General features: G+C 44.8%; 1 pseudogene; it reads left to right on the top strand.

Moving 5' to 3' along the window:
- Window positions 1–10,708, top strand: part of LOC127002986 (A disintegrin and metalloproteinase with thrombospondin motifs adt-1-like) — a 36,390-nt pseudogene that overhangs the window by 18,034 nt on the left and 7,648 nt on the right.

The following is a 10,708-nucleotide window of genomic DNA, read 5'->3' on the forward strand; positions in this document are numbered from 1 at the left end:
GCGTGAGTGATGATTTTTTTCTCATTTTTCTCGCTTAGAGGGAAGGGCCTTTAAGAAACATGATCCCCGCAGCTACCAGGTTAAAAAGCCTCTCCTAGATGTTGTTGTGACGTCCATGGAGTGTTTTGTGATGTTAGGGATAGTTTTACACGACCTCTTTATCTTGAACGGGAAAATTACCCATGAAAACCCAATCACTATTCTCTGTGGCCTTGGGAAACAGTCCAAATGGGAGCCAATGTTTAATATGGTCATCTCACATCATTCCAAAGGTCGAAAAGGAGGTTAATCGAGGTCTAGTGAGTGTTTTCTTACGTTCATGGCACCAGAGAATGACCAAACTGCCATCAGGGTCATAAAGCTACTCCCCCCCCCCCTCCCCTGCTGAGAATGCCCACAGCTCCTACGAAAACCTTGTCAAATGTGTCAAGTGGGTTCTTCCTTGTCCTTCAGTGTCTCTCTCTCTCTTGTTTTCTTTGTCTCCTTTTACTCGCCCGTTTTTCTTTCATTTCTTTTCTCCTTTCTGTCTGTCTCGATCCTGCTCTGTAAACACGACATAGAGAAAGACAGAAAACGTAGAGAGAGAGAGAGAGAGAGAGAGAGAGAGAGAGAGAGAGAGAGAGAGAGAGAGAGAGACTCGGTGACATCTGCAGAAGTAGGTGAAGGAGACGAGGTAGAAAATGGTTGTGTTTTATGTATAACTCAACTGAATCGTCAAGGGCTGTGAAACGCGTCAGAAGATAGATAGATAGATAGATAGATAGATAGATAGATAGATAGATTGATAGATAAATAGAGATAATAAAATATCACATCTTCCTCCTCTTCCTCCTCCTCCTCCTCCTCCTCCTCCTCCTCCTCCTCCTCCTGTAGAAGTGGGTCAAGAGAAGAGCGAGTTTGTTTGTTCGTTCGTTTGTTTATGTTTGTTTGTCCTGGTCATATATGGCAGAGAGAGAGAGAGAGAGAGAGAGAGAGAGAGAGAGAGAGAGAGAGAGAATACAATAGTAGTAGTAGCAGTAATAGTAGTAGAAATAATAGTAGTAGAATTGATATTATTATTATTATCATTATTATTATCATTATTATCATCATTATTACTATTTCCATTATTGTCATTAATATTTTTATTTTTTTAATTTTACGATATTTCTCCCATAAGCACAAACACATACACACCCTAACTCACATCCCTCAGTCTATCATGCAAAAGAAAAAAAAAAGAATTACCGAAGCGAATCCAATGCCTTTCAACCCCAGCATCCAACTCTTTAAAATCTCAGTGTATATTACGAAAGATTAACAAAGAGAATCCAATCCCTTTCAACCCCAGCATCCAACCCTTTAAAATCCTCATTATGTATATTACGATAGTTACCAAAGAAAATCCAATCCCTTTCAACCCCAGCATCCAAGCCTTTAAAATCCTCAATATATATTACGAAAGAGTTACCAAAGAGAATCCAATCCCTTTCAACCCCAGCATCCAAGCCTTTAAAATCCTCAATATATATCACGAAAGAGCGACGAAAGAGAATCCAATCCCTTCCAACCACAGCATCCAACCCTTTAAAATCCTCAATATATATTACGAAAGAGTTACCAAAGAGAATCCAATCCCTTTCAACCACAGCATCCAACCCTTCAAAATCCTCAATATATATTACGAAAGAGTTACCAAAGAGAATCCAATCCCTTTCAACCCCAGCATCCAACCCTTCAAAATCCTCAATATATATCACGAAAGAGTTACCAAAGAGAATCCAATCCCTTTCAACCCCAGCATCCAACCCTTCAAAATCCTCAATATGTATCACGAAAGAGTTACCAAAGAGAATCCAATCCCTTTCAACCCCAGCATCCAACCCTTCAAAATCCTCAATATATATCACGAAAGAGTTACCAAAGAGAATCCAATCCCTTTCAACCCCAGCATCCAACCCTTCAAAATCCTCAATATATATCACGAAAGAGCGACCAAAGAGAATCCAATCCCTTTCAACCCCAGCATCCAACCCTTTAAAATCCTCAATGTATTTTATGAAAGAGCGACCAAAGAGAATCCAATCCCCTTAAACCCCAGCATCCAACCCTTTAAAATCCTCAATGTATTTTATGAAAGAGCGACCAAAGAGAATCCAATCCCCTTAAACCCCAGCATCCAACCCTTTAAAATCCTCAATGTATTTTATGAAAGAGCGACCAAAGAGAATCCAATCCCCTTAAACCCCAGCATCCAACCCTTTAAATCCTCAATATATATCACGAAAGAGCGACGAAAGAGAATCCAATCCCTTTCAACCCCAGCATCCAACCCTTTAAAATCCTCAATATATATCACGAAAGAGCGACGAAAGAGAATCCAATCCCTTTCAACCCCAGCATCCAACCCTTTAAATCCTCAATATATATCACGAAAGAGCGACGAAAGAGAATCCAATCCCTTTCAACCCCAGCATCCAACCCTTTAAAATCCTCAATATATATCACGAAAGAGCGACGAAAGAGAATCCAATCCCTTTCAGCCCCAGCATCCAACCCTTTAAATCCTCAATATATATCACGAAAGAGCGACGAAAGAGAATCCAATCCCTTTCAACCCCAGCATCCAACCCTTTAAAATCCTCAATGTATATTACAAAAGAGCGACCAAAGAGAATCCAGTCCCCTTAAACCCCAGCATCCAACCCTTTAAATCTTCAATATATATTACGAAAGAGTTAACAAAGAGAATCCAATCCCTTTGAACCCACTAACCATCTCATTACCAAACAATCCTACCATCCAACCCTTTAAATTTCTCCATATATTACAAAAGAATGACCAAAGAAGATTACAATCCCTTCAAACTCACCATCCAACCCTTTATTCTCCTCTCTCCTCCCTTCTCGCCCTCCTCCCCGTCAGGAAACCATGTCTGAAGGAGGGCGGGACAGCAGCAGGCGGGGGCGGCGGGGCGGCTGGGGGGCAGTGGGACCATACCAAGTTCCAAGGTCTCCCGGGGCAACGCTGGGACGCGACCGCCCAGTGCAGACTGTTCTTGCAGGACGAGGACGCGGGGCTGCCGGACAGTACCAAGATAAATGTAAGTAGGTGTGTGTGGGTGGGTGGGGGGGGGGGTGTAAGGGGGGGTAAGGATGGTTAATTTATAGTGTACTTAGTTGGATTACATTTTTTATACAACAACAACAACAACAACAACAACAACAGCAACAACAGAATTAGGTCAGGTAGCTAGGGAGTTGAGGGAAAAAAGTAGGTGGTGGTGGTGGTGGTGATGGTGATGGTAGTGGTGGTGGTGGTGATGTTGGTGGTGGTGGTGGTGATGTTGGTGGTGGTGGTGGTAATGGTGATGGTGGTGAGGGAGAAAGAATAGAGCTGTGATTTCATGTATAAATTTCTCGTTTCCTTGTCTCTCTCCTCCTTCCTTCCTTCCTTCCTTTCTTCAGTTCTTCCGTCCATCTTTCTTTCCTTTCTTTCTTTCTTTCTTTCTCTTTTTCTTTCTTTCTTTCATTCATTCATTCATTCATTCTTTCTTTCTTTCTTTCTTTCTTTCTTTCTTTCTTTCTTTCTTTCTTTCTTTCTTTCTTTCATTCATTCATTCTTTCTTTCATTCTTTCTTCTCCCGACGACACGAAATCTGTATTGTTTATTTTAGGCAAGAAAGAGGAAGAGGACGAGGAAGAGGAGGAGGAGGAGGAGGAGGAAAGAGAAGGAAGAGAAGGAGGAGGGAAGGAGAGGAGGGACAGGGGAAAGGGAGGGAAGGGGGAATGGAGTGAAAGAGGGTTGGAGGAAAAAAAAAAAACAAGGAAAAAAAAAAGGAGTTGGGTCAGGTGAGAATTTCGAGTCTGGAGGGAATAAAAAAAATATCGTGCAAACATTTAACTTTTTCTACCTTTCCTGTCTTTCTTTTTTTTTTGTTTCTTTCTGCCTTTGTCTTTTTATTATGCTTTCTATTTTTCTGTTCTTCTTTCTTTCTTTCTTTATTTTATTTTATTTATTTATTTATTTCGTTCTTTTTTGCATATTCTTTTCTTTCTTTCTTTTATCTCTTTTTCTGTCTCCTTCTCTCTCTTCTCTCACTTTAACTCTCTCTCTCCCTCTCTCTTACACACCCTTAATCTTATCCTTCCTTCTCTCTCTCTCTCTCTCTCTCTCTCTCTCTCTCTCTCTCTCTCTCTCTCTCTCTCTCTCTCTCTCTCTCTCTCTCTCCTCTCTCTCTTCTCTCTCTCTCTCTCTCTCTCTCTCTCCTCTCTCTCACTCTCTCTCCTCTCTCCTGAACCTCTCTCTTCTTTCCCTCTTTTATTGTCAGTCTCTCTCTCTCTCCCTTTCTCTCGGCTTTTGTGTGGAAGGTATATGCAAGTGTGTTCTTCCCTCTCTCTCCCTTTCACCCTCCTCCCTTCCTTCTTTCTCTCCCTTCCTAATGTTCTTCCTTCCTGTTGCTCCTTCCTTCCATCCTCCCTTCCTTCCCTGAAAAAATATATACAAGAAAAAAAGTATATAAGTACACCCATCTCACTCCGTCTCTCTTTCTCTCATGACTTCTTCTTCTTCTACTTCTTCAGGAGGTCTGCAACAGCGTGATCTGCGTCTCCCCTCACCGTATCTCCACGTACTTGGCGGGCCCGGCGCTGGAGGGGACCTACTGTGGGGGAGAGAAGGTAGGTGGTGCTGGTGGTGGTGATGATGGTGGTGGAGGTGGTGGTGGTGGTGGTGGCACATTGGAAACAGGTGAAGCGTTTTGAATCACAATAATTACGTACAAAAGTTTTCTCCTTCTAGTGATATCAAAAAATTAATGAATATAAGTATGAAATAGGCAAAAGGAATGTGTCTTTTAGTAATATCTCTTATAGTAATGGTGGTGATGGTGGTGGTGATGGTGATGAAGATGTGGGGAGCGTAGGTGGTGATGGGGGTGGTGAGGATGGTGGTGGTGGTGATGAGGAGGAGAGTTAAGAAAAAGTGATGATGGTGATGGTGGTGGTGATGGTGGTGGTGACTGATGATGATGATGGTGATGACGATGGGGATGATAACCTATAACTGTCGTCTCCCACCTCAAAAAAAAGTAAAAAAAAAAGAAAACGATGCCTGATTAAAAAAAAGAAGAGAGGAACTGATGGCTTGTAACTGACACTTTAAAAAAAAGAAGAAGAGGGAAGGGAAGTGGAGGGAAATCTGTCTCTCCACTCCTCCACTTCATCAGCCGTGGCGGAGGAAAAACTCTCCAAGACGGATAGGTTAATTAAGCCCTGAATTTCTTCCCTCCCACCTTCCCCTCCCTCCCTTTCCACCTCTCTTACCTTCTCTCCCTCCCTCTCTTCTCCGTTTTTCCTTCCCTCCCTTCCTTCACTTCTATTTCCTTCTCTCTCTCTCTCTCTCTCTCTCTCTCTCTCTCTCTCTCTCTCTCTCTCTCTCTCTCTCTCTCTCTCTCTCTCTCTCTCTCTCTCTCTCTCTCTCTCTCTCTCTCTCTCTCTCTTCTCTCCTCCCTCCTCTCTCCTCTCTTCCTCCTCCTCTCTTCTCTCCTTACCTCCTCCTCTTCATCCCTTCCTTCCCTCCTTACCTTCCTCCCTGTCCCCTGCATTCCCTCATGACACTGGCGCCTGTCTGTCTGTCCCCAGTGGTGCTGCGGCAGGAGTGAGGTGCCCTGGGGGACGGAGGGGCTGAAGGAGGTCGTGGCGGGCGGCTTGGGGCCCTGGCAGCACGGGAGTGGTGTATGTCGGGCTGCGTGGACGGAGGGACAGGTAAGCGTCCTCGTCAGGCGGCGTGGCAGGGGTAATTTAGGGGGAATGATAGGTGTGGTGATGGTGGTGGTGGTGAGGGTGTGTTGGTGGGGTGGGTGGGTAGGGGTGATAGGTGTGTGTGTGTGTGTGTGTGTGTGTGTGTGTGTGTGTGTGTGTGTGTGTTTCCAATGGGGTGATTATTATTATTATTATTATTATTATTATTATTATTATTATTATTATTATTATTATTATCTACTCAAATTATCTTTATCCTCTTCTTCATCGTCCTCTTCCTCCTCTTCCTCCTCCTTATCTTCTGAATACGATTTTTAAGCTTTCTTCTTCGCTTCCTTGTTCTCTCTTTCCTTCCTTCCCTTCTTTCTTCTCGTCTTTTTCCTCTCTTTTCATCTCCATTCTCTTCGTTGTCTTTATCTCTCCCTCTTTATGCCTTCTCTTCCCTTCCTCATTTCCTTCCTCTTTCTCCTCCTCTCTCTCTTTCGCCTACTCTTCTTCGGTTTCTTTCTCCTCTCCTTTCCTCCTCGTCCTCGTCCTTCCTCCGCCGCCTCACACTCCTCTTCGTCTCCTCACAAGGCTACAAGGTGTCCCGGAGGCTGTGCAACTCCCCCGCGCCAGTCAACTCCATGGCAGGCTGTTTGGGCACCGAGACCCAGCGAGACTTCTGCCCGGACGATAAGGTGAGTGGCTGGCAGACAGACACACAGACAGAGAGATAGATAGCTGGGTTGATGGATAGATAAATAGATAGATAGATAGATAGATAGACAGACCGGTAGATAGATAGATAGAGAGACAGATAGTTTTTGTTTTTAGGTAGACAGATTAACAGACAGATAGACAGATAGGGACAAAGACAGACAGAGAAACAGACAGACATCCAAAAAGAACAATAAACAGGACAGTGACAGACAGACAAACAGACAGACACAAACAAAGAGATAGACAGACAGGCACAAACACAAAAAAATCGTCATACCTCACAACACCGGCTCAGGAAAGGTCAATCTCTCCTCCCCCCCCTTCTCTCTCTCTCTCTCTCTCTCTCTCTCTCTCTCTCTCTCTCTCTCTCTCTCTCTCTCTCTCTCTCCCTCGCTCTCTCCCTCTCTCTCTCTCTCTCTCTCTCTCTCTCTCTCTCTCTCTCTCTCTCTCTCTCTCTCTCTCATCAGCACACCTGCCTCACCTGTTTGCTCCATCCACACACCTGTTGCTTGGGAGGAGGAAGAGGAGGAGGAGGAGGAGGAGGAAAGGAAGGGAACAGGTAGAATGAAGAAGACGAAGAGAAGTAAGAGGAGGAGGAGGAGGAGGAGGAGGAGGAGGTGACGCTGGAGAGAAAGGAAAAACATGGATAAATATAGAACACACACACACACACACACACACACACACACACACACACACACACACACACACACACACACACACACCTTCCCCTCTCTTTACTATCTTTATCCTTTCTTTACTATCTTTATCTTTTTCCCCACTATCTTTATCCTTTCCTCACTATCTTTATCACTTTCCCGACTATCTTTATTCTTTCCACTATTGCTGTCTTCTATCTTTCTCACTTTCTCACTATCTTTATTTCCTCTTCACTATCTTTCTTCCTTAACATCTTTATCTTCCTTTTTTCCTTCCTTCCCTTCTCTTCCCTATCTTTCTTTCTTCCTCCCTTCTCCTACGTCTCTTCCATCCCTCCTCTCAGTCTTCTTCCTCCCTTCCCCCCCCTCCTCCTCCTTCCTCATCTTTTTCCCAAGCTTCCTTTCTTCTTCTCCTTCTTCTCTACGTCTTCCATCCCATCTTCCCTATCTTCCTTTCTTCCTCCCTTCTTTTACGTCTTTTCCTTCCCTCCTTTCCTTTCAATCTTCTTCCTTCTTTTCCCCTCCCTCCCCTTACCTTCCTTCCTTCCTCCCTTCTCCTATGTTTCTTCCCTCCCTTCTTTCCTCTCACACTTCTTCTTCCTCCTCCCTTTCCCCCTCCTCCTCCTCCTCCTCCTCCTCCTCCTGCTCTTGTTAGTCAGCTGTCGTGGTGTGTGTCGTGGGTGGAGGAACTTGAAAAGACCCACTCAAACGTGTTCCCTCCGTCTGCCTTTCTCCTGACGAGATGTAACGCGACAGCTGAGTGAGAGGGGAAGAAAAAGGTCCTTAGAGAGTGTGTGCTTGAGGGAAGGGGGGAGGGGAAGGAAAGGGAGGGGAGAGAGGGGAGAGGGGAAAGGTTGGTGGGGAAGGGAAGGGAGAGGGAGGAAGGAAAGGGAGGGATAGCAGAGGTAAGGTTGGGTTGATGAGGGTGTTGAAGAGGAGGGAAAGGGAGGAGGAGGGGAAGAGATGATAGAACAGGAAGGGAATGGAAGGAAAGGAGAGAAAAAAGAAGAGAAAAGGCAGGAAAAGGGAAGAAAGGGAAGGGAAGGAAAAGGAAGGGAAGGAGAGAGAAGAAAGAAGAGAAAAGGGAGGAAAAGGGAAGGGAAGAAAACGAAGGGAATGGAAGGAAAAGAGAGATTAGAATGAAGAAAAGAAGGAATTAATAGGGAAGGGAGAAATAGAAGATGATGTCTAAAAGAAAGAAAGGAAAGGAAAGAAAAGAAAGGGAAGGGAAGTGAGGGTAAGTATGATAAGGAAGGGAAAGGAAAGGATAAGAAAAGAAAGGACAGTGGATGGAGGAAGGGAAAGAAAGGAGAGGAAGGGAAGGGAGGGAAAGTAAAGAGGAGGAGTGAGGGAAAAGGTGATAAAAACGAAGGGAGAGGAAAAGATAGGAAAGGAAAGAAGATGGAAGAAGAAAGGAAAGAGGAGGAGGAGGGAGGGAAAAGATGATAATAAGGAATGGAGAGGAAATGATAGGAAAGGAAAGAAGATGGAAGAAGAAAGGAAAGAGGAGGAGGAGGGAGGGAAAAGATGATAATAAGGAATGGAGAGGAAATGATGGGAAAGGAAAGAAGATGGAAGAAGAAAGGAAAGAGGAGGAGGAGGAGGAGGAGGGAGGGAAAAGATGATAATAAGGAATGGAGAGGAAATGATAGGAAAGGAAAGAAGATGGAAGAAGAAAGGAAAGAGAGGAGGAGAAGGAGGGAGGGAAGAGATGATAAAAAGGTAGGGAGAGGAAAAGATAGGAAAGGAAAGAAGATGGAAGAAGAAAGGAAAGAGGAGGAGGAGGAGGAGGAGGAGGGAGGGAAGAGATGATAAAAAGGTAGGGAGAGGAAAAGATAGGAAAGGAAAGAAGATGGAAGAAGAAAAGAAAGAGAGGAGGAGGAGGAGTGAGGGAAAAGATGATAAAACGGAAGGGAGAGGAAAAGATAGGAAAGGAAAGAAGATGGAAGAAGAAAGGAAAGAGGAGGAGGAGGAAGAGGAGGAGGAGGAAGAGGAGGGTAAGAAAGGGGAAAGGTTGAGGCTAAAGAAGATGGAATATTGGTCTGCCTTCCGTGTTCCCACTTCACCCCCCTCCCCCCCGTCACTCCCTCACCCCCCCACACCTCCACACCCCCACACTCACCTTGAATATTTAGAGGTCACACACACACACACACACACACACACACACACACACCACCACTACACCACACCTCCCACGCCACATCCCTGCCACAACCCCTTCTGTCACACCCACACCCAGCCTCCCCCCTTTCACAATGTCACTCTTTCCTATCATGAAACTCCTCCTCTTGTAAACGCTGAATAACACACGTAAGAGGGAGGTACAAGATAGAGTTTGGAGCATATGCTGTAGCTGCGCGTGGAGCCGGTGCTCAACTCTGTCTCATTGTCCCTTGAGCCTGTGGTGGGAGAGCCCTTAATCTACCGTCTCTCCTTTCTCGTCTCTCGGCACTGTTTTGATCTCACTAGCCCCATGAGACCATAAGCTGGGCAGTCAGCCTCCTAACCTAACCTAACCTAACCTAACCTAACCCATTAAGAGCCTGTGGTGGGAGAGCCCTTAACCTAACCTAACCTAACCTAACCTAACCTAACCCATTAAGAGCCTGTGGTGGGGGAGCCCTTAACCTAACCTAACCTAACCTAACCAAACCCATTAAGAGCCTGTGGTGGGAGAGCCCTTAACCTAACCTAACCTAACCTAACCTAACCCATTAAGAGCCTGTGGTGGGAGAGCCCTTAACCTAACCTAACCTAACCTAACCCATTAAGAGCCTGTGGTGGGAGAGCCCTTAACCTAACCTAACCTAACCTAACCCATTAAGAGCCTGTGGTGGGAGAGCCCTTAACCTAACCTAACCTAACCTAACCTAACCCATTAAGAGCCTGTGGTGGGGGAGCCCTTAAGGGGGGGTTGTCTTAAAATTAAAACATATACATTCACTTATTCTTGAGATATATAAATAAGGGTTAGGATTTTGTTTTAAGTAAGAGAGAAGAACAATGGTTTAATGGAAGAGGTACTGAAAGAAAATGGGGTTAGGGTTGCCGGGGGTGAGGTTTAAGAGGGGTACTCTAAAATTAAGGGAAAATGGGGTAAGGGTTGCCTTAACCTAACCTAACCTAACGTAGTAACCCGACACAGGGCCAGCGTGACATCCGGGTTCCCACAGTGTGCCTTCCCTAGCCTTCCCCAGGTACCCATTTATCGACCAGCCCGAAAGGAAGGATGAACAGGGTGGGCTGCACGTCGACTGCCCAGGCCGGAATTCGAACCAAGGCCCGCAGATTCGTAGTCAGAGGCGCTAACCACTGCACCGCGGAGGCGTAAGGAGGAGGATGACTGATAAATATCTGGGAGAAACAATTGATGAATGAAAATATTAGGAAATAGTAATGGTAATATATAAACAGAAGGTCGATGGAGGATAACTGATAAATAGGACGAAAAGAAATAGATGAATGAAAATATACGGAAATAGTAATAATAATATATATAAACAGTAGGTCGATGGAGGAAAGCTGATAAATAGGACGAGAAGAAATAGATAAACGAAATGACGATGAAATAAGAATTGTTTGATATAAAATGTAGAGCTTAGC

This window comes from Eriocheir sinensis, chromosome 2 (genome assembly GCF_024679095.1).
Source record: "Eriocheir sinensis breed Jianghai 21 chromosome 2, ASM2467909v1, whole genome shotgun sequence".
NCBI classification, from domain to species: domain Eukaryota; kingdom Metazoa; phylum Arthropoda; class Malacostraca; order Decapoda; family Varunidae; genus Eriocheir; species Eriocheir sinensis.